The sequence below is a fragment of the Sarcophilus harrisii genome, chromosome 2 (assembly GCF_902635505.1).
Source record: "Sarcophilus harrisii chromosome 2, mSarHar1.11, whole genome shotgun sequence".
In the NCBI taxonomy this organism is placed as follows: Eukaryota; Metazoa; Chordata; class Mammalia; order Dasyuromorphia; family Dasyuridae; genus Sarcophilus; species Sarcophilus harrisii.
The window spans coordinates 57,723,022-57,741,843 of record NC_045427.1 but is presented as its reverse complement, the minus strand read 5'-3'; the positions used below and the strand labels follow the sequence as shown (position 1 = coordinate 57,741,843).

The following is an 18,822-nucleotide window of genomic DNA, read 5'->3' as shown; positions in this document are numbered from 1 at the left end:
AATTTTATTTTTAAAAAATCATCTTGTTTTTTGCCTAAACAAAAGGAAAATTATTTAAGGGAATGGAAATCCTCCCTGAGAACTTCCCAGCTTAATAGCTTGGGGACAGAATAAATTTAACACAACTAAAAGAAAGTGGAAAGTTTATTTAGCCTTGCTAATCCTGTTTTATAACATTTTGTAAATATACTTTAAGGAATTAGATATTTTTACCATCCCTAGAAAATTAAGAGGAAATTACAGCTAAGACTATTAAGACTATTACTTAGGAAAGATCTAAAATTGCTAACTAAGTTATTTGGAGATATTGTCATCATGTTAAACCTACAGTTGCAGTAGTAGTAGTAGTACTGATCATTACTGTATGTAGAACAAGAAGGAAGAAGTGAAAGCCTTCTTAGTTGTTCTACAAGTATGAAGGTATACAGTACCTTTCTCCCTCTTCACAGAGTGGGGAGAAATATCAAATGGCACAGCCCATAAAAACACTAATAATCATTGGAGTGATCAACAAGAATCTCAGTCCCTTCCTTGGGGTCTCTGTCAACTCCCCTTAATTTGTAAGCTTTCCAGTTTTCTTAAAACCATTAGGATAAGCAAGGTCATCAGTCCTGAGAAATGAGCCTGTTTTTGTGTTTACTAAGAATCTATAAGTTTGTTTAATGATTAATCCTTTGCACAATGATCAGTTTAAACATATAAAATGCATTTACTAAGAATCTATAAGTTTGTTTAATGATTAATCCTTTGCACCAGGATCAGTTTAAACATATAAAATGCATTTACTAAGAATCTATAAATTTGTTTAATGATTAATCCTTTGTATCGGGATCACTTTGTACGGACTAGAGATAAGGTGAAGAACTTACAGGAATGTAGGAATTCTTTTTCTGTATTTTATTTTCATTATTTCTGTATTTCCCTTATGACCTGTGTATAATATGTGCAGGCTCGTATTTACTTGAGCCTTGGCCAGTTAGAAACATATTTACTTAACCTGAGCTGATGACATTTATCAGTATATGACATTTATTGATATTTAGTCTATTAGCTGGACCACTATCTGCTTGATTAAGTCTGAAGGTCTGATTTTCTGTTTCCTAAAAATCAGGAGATTTTTGGGGAAACAGAAACCTTCCATTCCAATCTCTCCAAATAGCAACAACCAATTAGATGCCTCCCCCTCCCCTTCTTGATGCTCTCTTACTTGTGATGTAATTTCTTGTATAAAAGCTATGTATCATAACTATTTCTTTAGCCCTCCTACGGAAAGCTTTCTCTTTCTTATCTCGCAATGGGATGGCTCATCATCCGGAGGTTTTCAATAATCAACTTTTCTGCCTTCTACTGAGTAATCTCTGAGTAGTCATTTGGGGTAAGGGTCTTCTACATCCCTCACAAGGTTTAAACATATAAAATATGTTTACTAAGGTTCTAAAAGTTTGTTTAATGATTAATCCTTTGCACCAGGATCAGTTTAAACTTATAAAACTGTTGTGTCCAGGCTAGCTTTCTGGAGATCCTCCAGATCTTGGTCTCAGCAAGATAAGCACCACGAGGATCGACAGAAATAGAGTCTAAAGTCTTTATTTTCCCCTTCACAATCTGTATCTGTCACAGTCTGGCCCCATCTTGATCTTAGTTCAGGAGGCAGAAGAACCACCAGGAGGATGGTCAAATATGGAGTGTCTCATTTCCAGTCCTCTCAGGCCTTAAATACCCAATTACAATTACATCATTACAGCATACTGAATATGTGTGAACTAGAGAACCATTACCTCACCATGCTAAGTACTAAGTATATGTATACTAAAGAACCATCATCTTTAACACCTTGTTGTAAGGATCCCTTGTTTCAAATATACTTCTCCAGAATTCTGGCCCTCTACATAAACCAAGTTAAACAACATCTCTTATATATTTAAGTCCTGGTAAACTTTTAAAAAATAATTTATCTAGCCCTAAACTGTGATTAGTATAATTTCCTATTAGAGATAAAATCTCTTGGGATTGTTTTGAATTTTAAATTTTATTGCCTAATCATTAAATCAGTAATCCACTATTTGAGAGAAATACCATAAACTACTCAGAGAAATGTGATCCTGAACTGTTACAAGTTGAGGTCTGTATCTGGATAAGAATTAGGAATACAACCTTGAGCTCTGCTCAAGGTGGAATCCATCTGACTTAGTTCCCTTCTTGTTTCTCCTTGAATAAGAATCCACCTGATTATTCCTGAGTTTGGCTATAAGGCAGAACTATTATAATTGGATATCAAACTGAGCTAAAGATACTTTATCCTGTCACGTATATGTTCTCAGGCTGAGGCCTGAAAAGCTAGTTTTGATGGTATTGTAATCACACCCCTATATTTTCCTCCGATAGCAAATTTCTATAATCAGAGCAAATGGTCAATAGAAGCCATGAACAAAATTAAATTATATAATATCTTGTTGTTTTCAATCAGAAAATAAAGTCATTATATCCTAAATAATTTGATGAATGAGTATTTGACCTACTCATCTGTTACTATGTGTTTATGTCTGTATGAAATAAGGTCCTTAAAGGTTTCAAAAATAATGAAGAACAATTAACATGATTGACTGTAAGCCCCTGTCCCCAGAGGACTTTGGGCCCCATTAGTTTGGGAAATTGTTGGTGAATTATCCAAATTATCCTGTGTCTGGATAGGTCCCTTGCAACAATGTATTTATGATTTAGGATGGTACAAACTTTCACATCTCAGATATGGGATTCCACAATGTTATAGGCCCCTCAGAAATACACTGGACAGGCTTGTAAAAAATATCCAGGAATATTTCTGACTACAGATACTGTCTTAAGAAATGTCACTAGAATCCAAATCATGAATACGCCAAGTGTTTATATTGTAAAACATTACAATTGTGTTTTATCCCAATGTCTTATTTCTAATTCACTATCTGTTGTTCTTATTATTGAACACCCATCCTATGTGATGGTGCTTACTAAAATTAATCACAATTGGTAAAGATCAACGGTTGAATAGACTTGAGATAATATCAAAAGAAAATTAGAAAACAGAAGTAAGAAAAGGACTTTTAGATTACTCATTGCTGGAGTTCCAGCAGCTATAACCACCATTACTTTACTTGCCATTTCATCTACTGCTCTAACAGAATGTATTCAGACTGTCTAATTCACAAATCAATTTGTCAAAAAATGTATCAGAAGCTTTTAAAGAACAAATTAATATAAATAATTTTTAAATTTAATTTAATTTTTTTAAATTATAACTTTTTATTGACAAAACCCATGCCTGGGTAATTTTTTACAACATTATCCCTTGCACTCACTTCTGTTCTGATTTTTCCTCTCTCTCCCTCCACCCCCTCCCCTAGATGGCAAGCAGTCCTATATATGTTGAATATGTCACAGTATATCCTGGATACAATATATGTGTGCAGAAACAAACAGTTCTCTTGTTGCACAGGGAGAATTGGATTCAGAAGGTAAAAATAACCTGGGAAGAAAAACAAAAATGCAACCAGTTTACATTCATTTCCCAGTATTCTTTCTTTGGGTGTAGCTGCTTCTGTCCATTATTGATCAATTGAAACTGAGTTAGGTTTCTTTGTCAAAGAAATCCACTTCCATCAGAATACATCCTCAAAAGTATCATTGTTGAAGTACTCAGCATCAGTTCATGTAAGTCTCGCCAAATCCTCTCTGTATTCATCCTGCTGATCATTTCTTACAGAACAATAATATTCCATAACATTCATATACCACAATTTACCCAACCATTCTCCAATTGATGGGCATCCACTCAGTTTCCAGCTTCTAGCCACTACAAACAGGCTGCCACAAACATTTTGGCACATACAGGTCCCTTTCCCTTCTTTAGTATCTCCTTGGGGTATAAGCCCAGTAGAAACACTGCTGGATCAAAGGGTATGCACAGTTTGATAACTTTTGGGGCATAATTCCAGATTGCTCTCCAGCATGGTTGGATTCGTTCACAGCTCCACCAACAATGCATCAGTGTCCCAGTTTTCCCGCATCCCCTCCAACATTCATCATTATTTTTTCCTGTCATCTTAACCAATCTGACAGGTGTGTAGTGGTATCTCAGAGTTGTCTTAATTTGCATTTCTCTGATCAATAGAACTCCTGCCTAAAATGATCCTCAATCAGATAATATGTAGCCAACCCAATAATTAGTTTTGTCTCATTCAGATAGACTTGACTTGGGGACCATTAATGCAAATTGTCTTTGTGGAAAGTCCATTATGACTCCTAAGATTTGATGAGGCCCTACCTTGTATGAAATGCTTCTTCAAGTCCAGGGTTTTTTTTTTTTATCTCCAAGAGATAGAGGGGGACCTGGGACATTACACATCAGCCCTATGCTAAAATTCTACTTTATAGAATGGATGTTTGAGAGGTGCAAATAAAGGTGAAGCCATATTTGAGTTCCCTGTTCTCATGATTTTGTCAGGGTCTTTATGCTCAGGGTACTCCACCCCATGAAATAACCTCTCCTTTCCTTGGTCCTGATCAATGTTCCAAAGTCAAAAGCCAGCTAGATTGGGCCTTATTGTTCACTATGGACAATTAGCAGGTGGTAATGCAGGACCTCAGGTTGGGAGGGGGACAAGGGCTGGATATTTAGGTAAATGAGTGATTTTCATAAAGATGATCATTAGTCTCATGGAAGGACACCAAGTGAGAGAATATAGAGACAAAGAAGAGAGCCCAGGATATGACCATTCTGGAATCAGTTCAAACCTGTTCCTGAGAGTTAACTTTTCAGTGTAAGAATTTATACCTCAATATGAACAGACAATTCTCAGATGAAGAAATTGAAACTATTTCTAGTCATATGAAAAGATGCTCCAAGTCATTATTAATCAGAGAAATGCAAATTAAGACAACTCTAAGATACCACTACACACCTGTCAGATTGGCTAAGATGACAGGAAAAATAATGATGATTGTTGGAGGGATGCAGGGAAAACTGGGACATTGATGCATTGTTGGTGGAGTTGTGAACGAATCCAACCATTTTGGAGAGTAGTTTGGAACTATGCTCAAAAAGTTATCAAACTGTGCATACCCTTTGATCCAGCAGTGTTACTACTGGGCTTATATCCCAAAGAGATTATAAAGAAGGAAAAGGGACCTGTATGTGCACAAATGTTTGTGGCAGCCCTTTTTGTAGTGGCTAAAAACTGGAAACTGAATGGATGTCCATCAGTTGGAGAATGGCTGAATAAATCGTGGTATATGAATATTATGGAATATTACTGTTCTGTAAGAAATGATCAACAGGATAATTTCAGAAAGGCCTGGAGAGACTTACACGAACTGATGCTGAGTGAAATGAGCAGGACCAGGAGATCATTATATACTTCAACAACAATACTATATGATGACCAGTTCTGATGGACCAGGCCATCCTCAGCAACGAAATCAACCAAATCATTTCCAAAGGAGCAGTAATGAACTGAACCAGCTATGTCCAGAAAAAGAACTCTGGGAGATGACTAAAAACCATTACATTGAATTCCCAATCCCTATATTTATGCCCACCTGCATTTTTGATTTCCTTCACAAGCTAATTGTACAATATTTCAGAGTCTGATTCTTTTTGTACAGCAAAATAACGTTTTGGTCATGTATACTTATTGTGTATCTAATTTATATTTTAATATATTTAACATCTACTGGTCATCCTGCCATCTAGGGAGGGTGGGGGTAAGAGGTGAAAAAATTGGAACAAGAGGTTTGGCAATTGTTAATGCTGTAAAGTTACCCATTCATATATCCTGTAAATAAAAGGCTATTAAAAAATAAAAAAAATAAAAAATAAAAGAATTTATACCTCAAAAATCACCTCAAGTCAGAGTTTGATTTATTATTTTTCTAATTGATTAGACTTAAGAAAGCAATAGAAAAAATTAATGATGCTGATTAGATGTAAAAGAAAATCATGGATACTTTTTGGGGGGAAAGTCAGTTGTTAAACATTTACCTGCACACCACTGACCAGGATAAAGCTTGTCCACTGTTAGTGATTGTTTGTGATTAGTTTGAATGCCAAAAAACAATATGAACATTTCTATTAATCAGTAGTCATCTTGTACTGCCAAATTTCTTGCATGAAAAGCTTTATCAGTACATAATCAGAAATCAGTAACCCAGAATGAATGCATCATCATAATACAGAAAGCAACAGTCAAGAAAATAAGTGAAGTTTGCAAAATTTCACCATTGGAGCTGACTTGTACAATATAAAACAAGTTATGAACTAACAGACAAATAAATTGGCTTAGAACCCTCTTATATGAACTCAGTCCCAGTTCCAAGTCCAAAACCCCGCCCTTGGACTTGATATGCAGATTTCTGGCTTTTCAGGATTTCCATACCAGACTGGCAGCAACATCCTGCTTGGAATCTTCTCTTCAATGTCCTTGTGGCTCCAACTCCAAAAAAAAGGTAGGAATCACCTTAAGCACCCAAAATTTAGCATTAAACAAAAATTAAACAAAATAGAATGAGACAAGGCACCCCCAGTGCTAAAAGGCACCCCTGGATAAAAGGGAATGGAGAGCATCAAATTTATTCCTTCCTGATTCAGTCCATTGCTCCTATGGAATGGTTGAACAGAAGTCTTTGCTCTCTGGACACAACAGGAAAGAAAAAGTGTTTGTTATTTTGTTGATTTGATTTTTAGCCTTCTTTTTAATCAGATTAGCTATAAGTATGTCAATTTTGTTTGTTCACAGAACCAACTTTTGGTTATGATTAAAATTTCTATGGATTTTTTGGTTTCTATTTTATCTATTTATCTCTATTTTTATTATCTAATTTTCTGAACTTATCATAGGTTTGTTTATATGTTGACTTTCTAACATTTTTAAAATATCCAATTTATGAATTCTCTTTTTTTCTATATGTTCATGTATGTTTGAAGGTATATAATTCAGTTGAGGCCCGTTTTCCTGCATCCAATAAATTTTGGCATATTGTTTTACTATCATAATTTTCTTTAATATAATTATTGTTTTTATGGGGTTTTTTTGATCCATTATTTTTTTGTTATTGAGTCATTTTCAGTCATATTTGAATGACTGCATTTGGGTCTTTTTTCATAAAGATAATGAAGTTGTTGGCCTTTTCTTTCTCCAGCTCATTTTATGAATGGGGAAATTGAGGCAAATAGGGTTAAGACTTGCCCAGGCTCACAAAGTTATTGAGTGTGGAAGGCCAGATTTGAGCTCAGAAAGTGAGTCATCCTGACTCCAGGTCCAGATGCTATTTAGTTGCAAAGAGGGTAAATAGAGACCAAATTTAATCTCAAAGACATCCCTGAAATTTGATGAAATAGGATCCATACTTGTAATATGAGCATGGAAGGGAATGCTTTATTGGCAGGATGACAGAATCTTTGTGCTGGGTCTGAAACCTCAGAGGTCAGTCAGCTATATACCTCAATAGTGATGCCTTCAAGCAATTGACAATTTATAAGGCTTATAGGAGACCAATATTGAAAATTCAGACACAATTTTATAGAATGGATATGTTTGAGAGGTGCAAATAAAAGTGAGGCCATATTTGAGTTCCCCATTCTCATGATTTTGTCAGGGTCTTTATGGTCAGGGTACTCCATCCCATGAAATAACTTCTCTTTTCCTTAGTCCTGATCAATGTTCCAAAATCAAAAGCCAGTTAGACTGGTACTTGTGGTCATTTACTCTTCCTACACAGCCACCACCCAAGGATCAGTTTTATTAAACCATCATTGATGATTCTCACTGATCTCCTTTCGCTGTTACACTTAGGATATTTTCTTTGATCACCCTTACTCTCTACTTTTACTACTATTTCCTATTGCCACCAGTCCAGGCAATTACTCTGACTCCAGAAATTGCCTGGTTTCTGTACATGCTCCTTCTTTTTCCACTTGAAGGCAGCCCTCTGGCCATCTCTACTTCCTGACACATATAATTGACTCAAAGGCTACTTTGATTTTCAACCACATGAGAGAGAACCAATAGAAATAAAAGTAGCTCACAATTAATCCAGCTCTTTGAAGGCTGGTAAAGCCAGACTTTACAAACATTATTTCTGTGAGGTAAGTATTGTTATTATACCCATCTTACAAAAGAGGAAAAAGAGGCTCATGGGGGTTAAGTGATTTGCCAGTGATCTTAGAGCTGCTAAATGTATATGGCCAGGTTCAAATGTAGTTCTTCTTTATACTTGTAGATAGCTCTGTTTACTTGTTGCCTACCATTGACTGTGAATTCCTTGAGGACAGGGAGTATTTTTTGCCTTTCTTTGTAAGCACTTTAAAAATGCTTGTTGACTAACTGACTATAATTTTATTGACTTGACTGGAAGAAAATAAATTAGTCACAGGTTCCCTAATCAAATATTCCTCCCCTTTGCCCCAAAGATCCTAGTTTAATCAAAGGATTAAACTTGCACCAACTGATTCCCAGATTCTTCCCCATTCTAATTGTCCTTCAATAGTTCTTACATGAAATATCACTATCTGCATAAGGGCACAATGCTATAATGATCTCATCTCGATAAGATTTTGGGACTGAGACCCCTGTAGATTTCCTCATTATGCCACTGTGCTGTTCCCTGAGTTTATACAACATAAGTCTGTGCCTTTCTTTGTCAGAACCTGTCCTCATAGCCCTCAGTCAAGCAGTGAGGAAAAGGTAGAGGACCTTAATTAATAGCTAAGCAAGACCCTGAATCTAAATAATTTTATCTCAAAATGAAAGTAAAATTACAAATTTCTCTACCAGTTAAGAGGAGATAGGGAGGGACAAGACTGACTTCATTAGTGTGTCAATTGGAAGACTCCTAAACCAACAAATGCCCTTAATGATTTGGTGTTAAGTCGCTAAAGAACTGGAGAGCCTTTCTCCACTCTCCTATCACATGGCTGTAAACTCACATATTGGGCGCTTTCAAGTGGAAAATTTAAAGCTTAATGTATCTATAGGATTAGCCCAACTTGATCATTTTTTCAGATGAGAAAAATAAAAAGCCAGAAGAGTTCAGGGATTGCTCATGATCATACAGGCAATAACTAAAAGAACTGAATCCCCATCCCTTCCCAAGTCTAAATCTAGCACCCTCTTATTTTCACCATGCTGGTCATGCTAAAGAAACTGGAAGAAATGTTCTACTTTAACTTACTTCCCTTCTCCCACCATCAAATTTGTTTTTTGGGGTTAACTTCTCTGGCTAATTAAATTTTCAGTTTAATGAAAACTAGCCATTAGAGTAAGGTAATTTAATGCAATCTGTCCTTAAGGCTTGGGATGTAGGGCTAACTGGTATATGTTAAGTTATAGAATACTTACAGGTACCTCCTGTAGAGAGGAATTGCTCTCATTGAATTGTTTCAGTCACATCTGAATATTTGGGGATTTTCTTGGCAAAGATACTGGAGTGATTTTCCTTTTCCTTTGCCAGTTTATTTTATAGATGAGGAAACTGAGGCCAAACTGAGTTTAAGTGACATAACCAGGTAGTAATTGTCTGAGGTCAAGTGTGAACTCAAATCACCCTGATTCTAGGCTCTTATACATTCATATAACACTTAATAATTCCAAGAGATTTTATAAGGGAAGCAGTTGATAATATTTGAAACCTGTAGCAATGCTAACATAAGGCCTAAAATCTCAAGGGAATAGTTACAAAAAGTGAGAAGGAAAGGAGACTTACAGTACCAAATCTCAGACTACATTGCTACCTATGAAGCAGTGATTAACAAATCTTTCTGGCAGTGGTCAAAAAAAGGAAAGTTGATCGGTGGAAGAAATTAGGCACATAAGATCCAAAAGGAAATGAACACATGAGCATAATGTTCAGTGAATTCAAGGAGTTCAACTACTTAAAACTCATTATTCTACAGAAACTTGCTAATAAAACTAGCTACAAAAAAAAACTAGCTAGTAAAAGAAAAATAGAAAAAAATCTGATAGTAATTAGATTTAGAGCAATATCTCACACTATAATCCAAAATAAGGACCAAATGGATCCATGATTCTTGAATTACATGAAGCATTACTATATAAAGAGCTATAAAGAGGAAGAAGAAATGATATGCCTTTCATAATTTTGTATATGTGAAGCACTCTTGACCAAACAAAGGTTAGAGATTAGGGATAATTTTTGTTATGTGAAATTGAAAATTTCTGCATAAACAAAATCAATATACTTATAATTAGAGAGAGGCAAACAATCAGGAAAAAAATTTTTGCAGAAACCTTTTTAATAAAGATCTGATATCCAAGATATAGCAACTCTATCTACTAAAGGACTTAGGAAAGCTGAGAAGAAGCATGTTAGATTGGAAAGAAATCTTAGTTTGCTTTTATCCATTGACTAAAACGAATTATGTCATAGAGTCAATATTACTGTCTCCTTATCTTGAAGGGTAAGTCTTATGAAAAGCTAGATGAGTGTAGGAATGAAGGTAAGCTCAAAAATTCTGTATGAGTTTTGACAGAGAATATAGTGAGTATAGAAGCAAATGGGACAGTTGACATATCAATAGTTCCTAGCCAACACCAGTGCTACCAGGAGGGAGGAAGGGAGGAAGGGAGGGAGGGAAAGAGGGAGGGGAAAAGGAAGGCAGGAAGGGAGGAAGGGAGAGGGACAGGGAGGAAGGGAGGGGGTGAGAGAGGGAAGGGGGGAGGAAGGGAGGGAGAGAGTATTATTGTTCAATAATATTCCATAACATTCATGTACCACAATTTACCCAACCATTCTCCAATTGATGGGCATCCACTCAGTTTCCAGCTTCTAGCCACTACAAACAGGGCTGCCACAAACATTTTGGCACATACAGGTCCCTTTCCCTTCTTTAGTATCTCCTTGGGGTATAAGCCCAGTAGTAACACTGCTGGGTCAAAGGGTATGCACAGTTTGATAACTTTTGGGGCATAATTCCAGATTGCTCTCCAGAATGGTTAGATTCGTTCACAACTCCACCAACACTGCATCAGTGTCCCAGTTTTCCCTCATCCCCTCCAACATTCATCATTATTTTTTCCTATCTTCTTAGCCAATCTGACAGGTGTGTAGTGGTATCTCAGAGTTGTCTTAATTTGCATTTCTCTGATTAATAGTGATTTAGAACACTCTTTCATATGAGTGGTAATAGTTTCAATTTAATCATCTGAAAATTGTCTGTTCATATCCTTTGACCATTTATCAATTGGAGAATGGCTTGATTTCTTATAAATTAGAGTCAATTCTCTATATATTTTGGAAATGAGGCCTTTATCAGACCCTTTAACTGTGAAGATGTTTTCCCATTTTGTTGCTTCCCTTCTAATCTTGTTTGCATTAGTTTTGTTTGTACAAAGGCTTTTTAATTTGATGTAATCAAAATTTTCTATTTTATGATCAATAATGGTCTCTAGTTCATCTTTGGTCACAAATTTCTTCCTCCTCCACAGGTCAGAAAGATACACTATCCTATGTTTCTCTAATTTATTTATAATCTTGTTCTTTATGCCTAAATCATGGACCCATTTTGATCTTATCTGATATATGTTAATGGGCCACCCAATTTCTTCCCATACTAATTTCCAGTTATCCCAGCAGTTTTTGTCAAATAATGAATTCTTATCCCAAAAGTTGGGATCTTTGGGTTTTCAAACACTAGGTTGCTATGTTGATATTCTCTTGTCCAACCTGTTCCACTGATCAACTAATCTATTTCTTAAATACCAAATGGTTTTGGTGACTGCTGCTTTATAATATAGTTTTAGATCAGATACAGCTAGACCACCTTCATTTGATTTTTTTCATTAATTCCCTTGAGATTCTCGACCTTTTATTATTCCATATGAATTTTGTTGTTATTTTTTTTAGATCATTAAAATATTTTCTTGAAAGTCTGATTGGTATAGCACTAAATAAATAGATTAGTTTAGGGAGTATTGTCATCTTTATTATATTCGCTCAGCCTATCCAAGAGCACTTAATATTTTTCCAATTATTTAAGTCTGACTTTATTCGTGTGGAAAGTTTTTTGTAATTTTGCTCATATAATTCCTGACTTTCTTTTGGTAGATAGATTCCCAAATATTTTATGCTGTCAACAGTTATTTTGAATGGAATTTCTCTTTGTATCTTTTGCTGTTGGATTTTGTTGGCGATGTATAAAAATGCTGAGGATATATGGGGATTTATTTTATATCCTGCAACTTTATTAAAGTTATGAATTATTTCTAATAGCTTTTTAGTAGAATCTCTGGGGTTCTCTAAGTATACCATCATATCATCTGCAAAGAGTGATAGTTTGGTTTCCTCTTTGACTACTCTTAATTCCTTTAATCTCTTTCTCGACTCTTTTCTAGGTTTTTTCCTAATACAATATTGAATAATAATATATAGTGGGCAACCTTCTTCCCCAGATCTTACTGGAAAGGTTCCAGTTTTTTCCCATTACATATATCTTACTAACGGTTTTAAATATATTCGCTATTTAAAAAAGTCCATTTTTCCTATACCTCAAGTGTTTTATTAGGAATGAATTTGGATTTTATAAATGCTTTTTCTGCATCTATTGAAATGATCATATGGTTTTGTTAGTTTGGTTATTGATATATCTATTATTAATGTTTCCAAATTAACCAGCCCTGCATTCCTGGTATAAATCCTACTTAGTCATAGTGTATTATCCTGGGGGTGATTTTCTGTAATCTTTTTGCTAATATTTTATTTAAGATTTTAGCATCAATATTCATTAGGGAGACTGGTCTATAATTTTCTTTCTCTGCTTTCAGCCTACCTGGTTTAGGTATCAGTACCATGTCTGTGTCGTAAAAGGAGTTTGGTAGGACTCCTTCAATCCCTATTTTTTAAAATAGTTTATATAGCATTAGAGTTAATTGTTCTTTAAATGTTTGGTAGAATTCACATGAAAATCCATCTGGTCCTGGGGATTTTTTCTTAGGGAGTTGGTTAATAACTTATTCTATTTCTTTTTCTAAAATGGGACTGTTTAGGATATTTACTTCTTCCTCTGTTAATCTGGGCAAGCTATATTTTTGAAGGTATTCTTCCATTTCATTTAAATTGTTAATTTATTAAAAGTTGGGCAAAAATTCCTAATTATTTCTTTTCCCTTCGTTAGTGGCAGTTTCCTTATTTTTAAGACTAAAATTTGATTTTCCTCTTTCCTTTTTTTTTTTTAATTTACTAGGGGTTTGTCTATTTTGTTGGTTTTTTCATAGAACCAACTCTTAGTTTTATTAATTAATTCAATAGTTTTTTTACTTTCAATTTTATTGATCTGTCCTTTTATTTTTAGAATTTCAAGTTTAGTGTTTGACTGGAGGTTTTTAATTTGTTCATTTTCTAGCATTTTTAGCTGCAAGCCCAATTCATTGACCTTCTCTTTCTCTATTTTATGCAAGTAGGCCTCTAGAGATATGAAATTTCCCCTTATTACCACTTTGGCTGCATCCCACACATTTTGGTATGATGTCTCATTATTGTCGTTTTCTTGGGTGAAGTTATTAATTATGTCTATGATTTGCTGTTTCACCTAATCATTCTTTAGTGTGAGATTATTTATTTTCCAATTATTTTTTGGTCTACTTTCCCCTGGCTTTTTGTTGAATGTAATTTTTACTGCATCGTGGTCTGAAAAGGATGCATTTACTATTTCTGCCTTATTGCATTTGAGTTTGAGGTTTTTATGTCCTAATATATGGTCTATTTTTGTATAGGTTCCATGAACTAATGAAAAGAAAATTATCTTTCTGTCTCCTTTTGTTTTCTGAGATCATCATTCTAACTTTTCAATATTCTATTTACCCTTTGACTTCTTTTTTATTTTGGTTTGTTTACTATTTCTGAGGTCAAAGGTTAAATCTCCCATATTACAGTTTCTGTCTTTTCTTTTGCGCTCTTTTAATTTCTCTTTTAAGAATTTAGATGCTACACCACTTGGTGCATATATGTTTAATATTGATATTGCTTCATTATCTATGCTACCCTTTAGCAAGATATAGTGCCCTTCCTTATCTCTTTTAATTAGATCAATTTTTGCTTTTGCTTGATCTGAGATCAGGATGGCTACCCCTGCTTTTTTGACTTCACCTGAAGCATAATAGATTTTGCTCCAACCTTTTACCTTTATTCTGCATGTATCTCCCTGCTTTGGGTGTGTTTTCTGTAAATAACATATTGTAGGATTCTGGCTTTTAAGTCATTCTGCTAACCGCTTCCTTTTTATGGGGGAGTTTATCCCATTCACATTTATGGCTAAAATTACCAATTCTGTATTACTTGCCATCTTGTTAACCCCTGTTTATGCTTTTCTCCCTTCTTTCCCACTTACTCCCCTTCCCAGTATTAAACTTGTGAGCACCACTTGCTTCTCACAGCCCTTCCTTTTTAGTATCCCCTCCACCCCGCCTTAGAGTTCCCCCTCCCACCTTACTCCTTTCCCTCACAGTTTCCATATTCCCTTCCACTTAGCTTATTCCTTCCCTTTTCACTTTTCCCTTCTCACTTTTCAATGAGGTGGGAGAAGTTTCACAATAAATTGAATATGTCTAAAATTTTTCTCTTAAAGCCAATTCTGATGGCAGTAAGATATCCACTATATTCATCCTCCTTCATTCTTTCTCTCAGATATAATAGGTTTCCTTTGCCTCTTTGTGAGATGTAGTACCCCCCACTTTACCCTTTTTCTGGTACAATGTCCTTTCCACCTTTAGTTTCTAGAACAAGGTATACATGTATTCTTTATACATCTTTATAGCAGAAAGATTTCTTTTTACCTTTTTAGGTTTCTCTTGAGTTCTATATTTGTTGATCAAACTTTTTGTTAAGTTCTGGTTTTTTCACAAAATAGGTGAAATTCGCTTATTTCGTTGAATGACCATCTTCTTCCCTGGAAAAAGATGCTCATTCTGGCTGGGTAAGTTATTTTGGGTTGCATACTGAGTTCCTTAGTCTTTCGGAATATCATATTCCAGGCCCTTTTATTTTTTAATGTGGATGCTGCTAGATCCTGGGTAATAGTTATTATGGCTCCTCTATATTTGAATTGGGTTTTTCTAGCCGCTTGCAGTATTTTTTCCTTCATCTGAGGGTTCTAGCATTTGGCCACTATATTTCTCGGTGTTTTGATTTTAGGATCCCTTTCAGTAGGTGATCGATGAATTCTTTCAATGTCTATTTTACCCTCTGTTTTTTATGATTTCTGGGCAGTTCTCTTTGAAATTTTCCTGGAAAATAGTGTCCAGGCTCTTTTTTTCATCATATTTTTCGGGGAATCCAATAATTCTCAGATTGACTCTCCTGGATCTATTTTCTAGGTCTGTTGTTTTCCCAAGAAGGTATTTCACATTTTTCTCCATTGTTTGATTTTTTTGGTTTTGCTTGATTGATTCTTCTTGTCTCCTCGAGTCATGCAATTCCATTTGCTCGATTCTGATTTTCAATGAAGTATTTTCTTCATTCACTTTTTTTTATATATTTTTCTAATTGTCCAATTTGTTCTATGGAATGTTTTTCCATTTCGCCAATTTTATTCTGTTTCCAGTTCACTAATCCTATTTTTCAAGGATTTGATTTCTTTATCCACTCTGTCTTTAAATGAGTGGAATGACTTCTCCATTCTCTCTTGCCAAGCCTCCCTCTCCTTTTCCCATTTTTCTTCTAGCTCCCTTGTGAGAGCCTTTTTAATTTCTTCTATGATATTCATCTGTGCTGAGGAACAGATGATCTCCTCCTGTGGGGATTCACCTGAAGATAATCTGCTTTTAGTCTCCTCAGGGTTTAGAGTCTGCTCTCTGTCCGCATAAAAGCTGTCGATCGTTAAGGTCCTTTTCGATTTTTTGTTCATTTTGTCAGAGAAGAATCAGTGACAAACTAGCAAAGAAAAAAAAAAAGGAAGAAAACCCCAAATGGAATCTGCTTTTTTGGAGGAGGGCCTGGGTGGCATTACCGAGCTTCCTCTACAGACTGCGGGGGCAGCAGTGAGGCACTAGCAGGACTGTGCTGCGCCTACGCTCAGAGACTCTGAGAGCGTGCTGAGATGCTGTGGGGGAGGGGTGGCCGGTCCCAAGAAACTCCAGCTGTTTGGGGTTGTATTCTTCACCCCCGATGTTTTTAGCTTCTCTGCTGGGCTACTGACTTGCTGCCAGAGCAAAATATCCAATCCTGTAGTGAAGCTCTCCCTGCAGAGACGGCTGAGATAACACCCCAACCCCCTCCGGTCTGCTCAGCTGTGAGCTGCCTGCCCTCAGTTTGTGCCCCATCTAAAACCGTTTCTGCCCTCAAGAAAAAAAACAAACCTTTCCTGGCCATTTCAAGGATGTCTTCTCTTGGTAACTATTTGTGGGTTTTTTTTTCAGTCAAGCATTAATTCAGAGGCTTGTCATGAAATGAGTTCTGAGAGAAAACGTGGAGCTTACACAGCTGTGTGCCTCCTCGCCGCCATCTTGGCCAGAAGTTCAGATATTAAATTCTTATCAAAGACATTTTGCATATAGTTGACAATGCCTATCCACATAGCATTAATTTTGTTCATGCAAAAGCTTTTCAATTTCATGCAGTTGAATTTATCTATTTTATCTTTTAATCGTTTATTTTTTGCTTTATAATTTGCCTCCATCCCTAGCTGTTAAAGGTATATTACCTATTGCTCTTTTAATGTCTTATAGTATGATCCTTATTATTCAGTTTATATATCCAGTTTGAATTTATTGTAAAATATGGTATAAAATGTCTATCTAAAGCTAAATTCTGTCAGGCTTCTTTCAACTTTTTAAATAGTACTTGTCAAATAGGGTGTTCTCTGTCAAATAAATAATTTGTGTTTATAAGTCTTCAATCAAAACTGATGGAATTATATAGGTTTATTATTTGTTGCCTGACTGAAAGATCAGCCACACCCCTTTTGGCCTTTGAAAATAGCAGATCTAAAGAGCCAGATAAACTATAGGAGGCCAGATCTTGAGAGTGAAAATCTCTTTGCTGTTTCTCTTGTATCTCTCCTGAAATCCTGTTGTAAGAAGTGGGTAGCAGCAGATTTTTTTTTCTATACCCCTTGTCTTAAAGGCAACAGAAATAAAGCAACATTAAGAATGATCACATCCAGAATCAAGCAGGTTCAGAGAGTTTAGCTGAAGCATTGAGTTGAAGGACAAAGAAAGGCAAATCCAACCTAGTAGAGCAAGACACATAGTAGATATTCTATACCTAAGAGGAGCAACATGAAGATACTATGATCTGGGTCCTCTGGCATCCCAGAGAAGGGAAAGCTATGTGTGCCAATATTACACAGATAGTAAGGGTTACAAAGCTAGAATTCAAACTTGGATCCCTTGACTCCAATCCCAGGTTTGGGAGGATTTGGTTTCTTAGAAGCCAAAAATAGTCTTTATCTATCTTTGCATGTGTGGTTTTTATTTAATTTAATCACTTTTCCCCAAAAAAGAAAAAAGTGAGAGAGAGGGAAAACCAAAATATTTTGCTTCTATTTGGAGAAGATATGACTGAGACAAGAAGTCCTATGAAAAGACCATTATCTTGGTCACTATAGTCTCCTTAGGGATGATCAGTTAAGCCTGGTTTCCAAAAGTGTTCATGTGATTTGAGATTCTGTCAATAGAGATATTTTGTTCCAAACACAAGTTTTTCACTGTCTTCTGCCTGCGGCAGACTCCAACTGTACTCTTATTATGTATAGATCCGGGAATCATATTATGCAAAGAGTATTGGATTCTCATAATTATACAAAACCAGTTCCTTATCTTTAGAAGATTGAAACAGGGAGGAGATTCAAAACTAGCCAAAAGAAAAGAAAGGAACATTCATCTATTAACCCAGGCACTATGCTAAGCACTTTACAAATATTATCTCAGTTGATCCTCACAACAACCCTTAGAGATTTATGTGCTATTACTACCCACATTGTACAGAGGAGGAAATTGAGACAGAGGTGAAGTGACTTGCCCAGGATGACATAACTAGTTAGTATCTGAGGTCATATTTGAACTCACATTTTCTTGATTCCTGGTATAGCATTCTATCCACCTATTTAGTACTACTTAGCTGCCTCTAAAAAGATTTAGAATTAGCCAAAAGAATTAGAGATATTTAGTCTGAACATGAGAAAATTTAGGGAAAATCTTGGTGCCAGTCTTCAAGTACTTGAAGGGCTGTCATGTGGAAAAGTATAATCCAAATATCTGTTCAGCTTGTCTTAGAAGGCAGAACAACAACCAATGGGTAGAAATTAAGAGAGAAATAATTATCGGCTCATTATAAGAAAGACTTTGGAAACCAGAATAGTGGTGTGGAAAGAGTACTCACTGGTTTGGGAGTCAGAAGTATTGGGTTCAAATCCTACTTCTCAAGCTCACTACCTGTATAGACTTGGATAAATCATGTAACTTTCTGCGATTGGATTTCCTCATCTTTAAAATGAGGAGGTAGGACTAAATGACCTCTGAGTTCCCCTCCAGTTCGAGGTCAATCATGATCTTAATAATTCTCATTGCCCTGTAATATTTGAGTAGTTATGTTTGGAAGCAGTAAGTCCCCTGGCTCTGATATTGTTTCAGTAGAAATTATATAATCACTTCTCTGGGATTTTATAGCAAAGATTCTTCCTCAGGTATAGACTGCATCAACAGATTTCTGAAGTCCCACTTGATTCTATGGTTCTGCAGTTGTCAAATTTCTTCTGTTGTTATTTCAATAGGTGGCAAGGGACTAATCCAAATATACTTGGATGCCAGGTGTGTGGTGTGACCCTTCTTCCTAAACCTC

General features: G+C 35.7%; 1 protein-coding gene across 1 annotated transcript in view; it reads left to right on the top strand.

Annotated features, from left to right (window-relative positions):
- Window positions 1-6,378: 6,378 nt before the first annotated feature.
- Window positions 6,379-18,822, top strand: part of LOC100929283 (carboxylesterase 3) — a 64,057-nt gene continuing 51,613 nt past the window's right edge. Inside the window, exon 1 of the mRNA XM_023495035.2 lies at window positions 6,379-6,480. The gene's annotated coding sequence lies outside the window, so the exon portion shown is untranslated. The remainder of the gene's footprint in view (window positions 6,481-18,822) is intronic.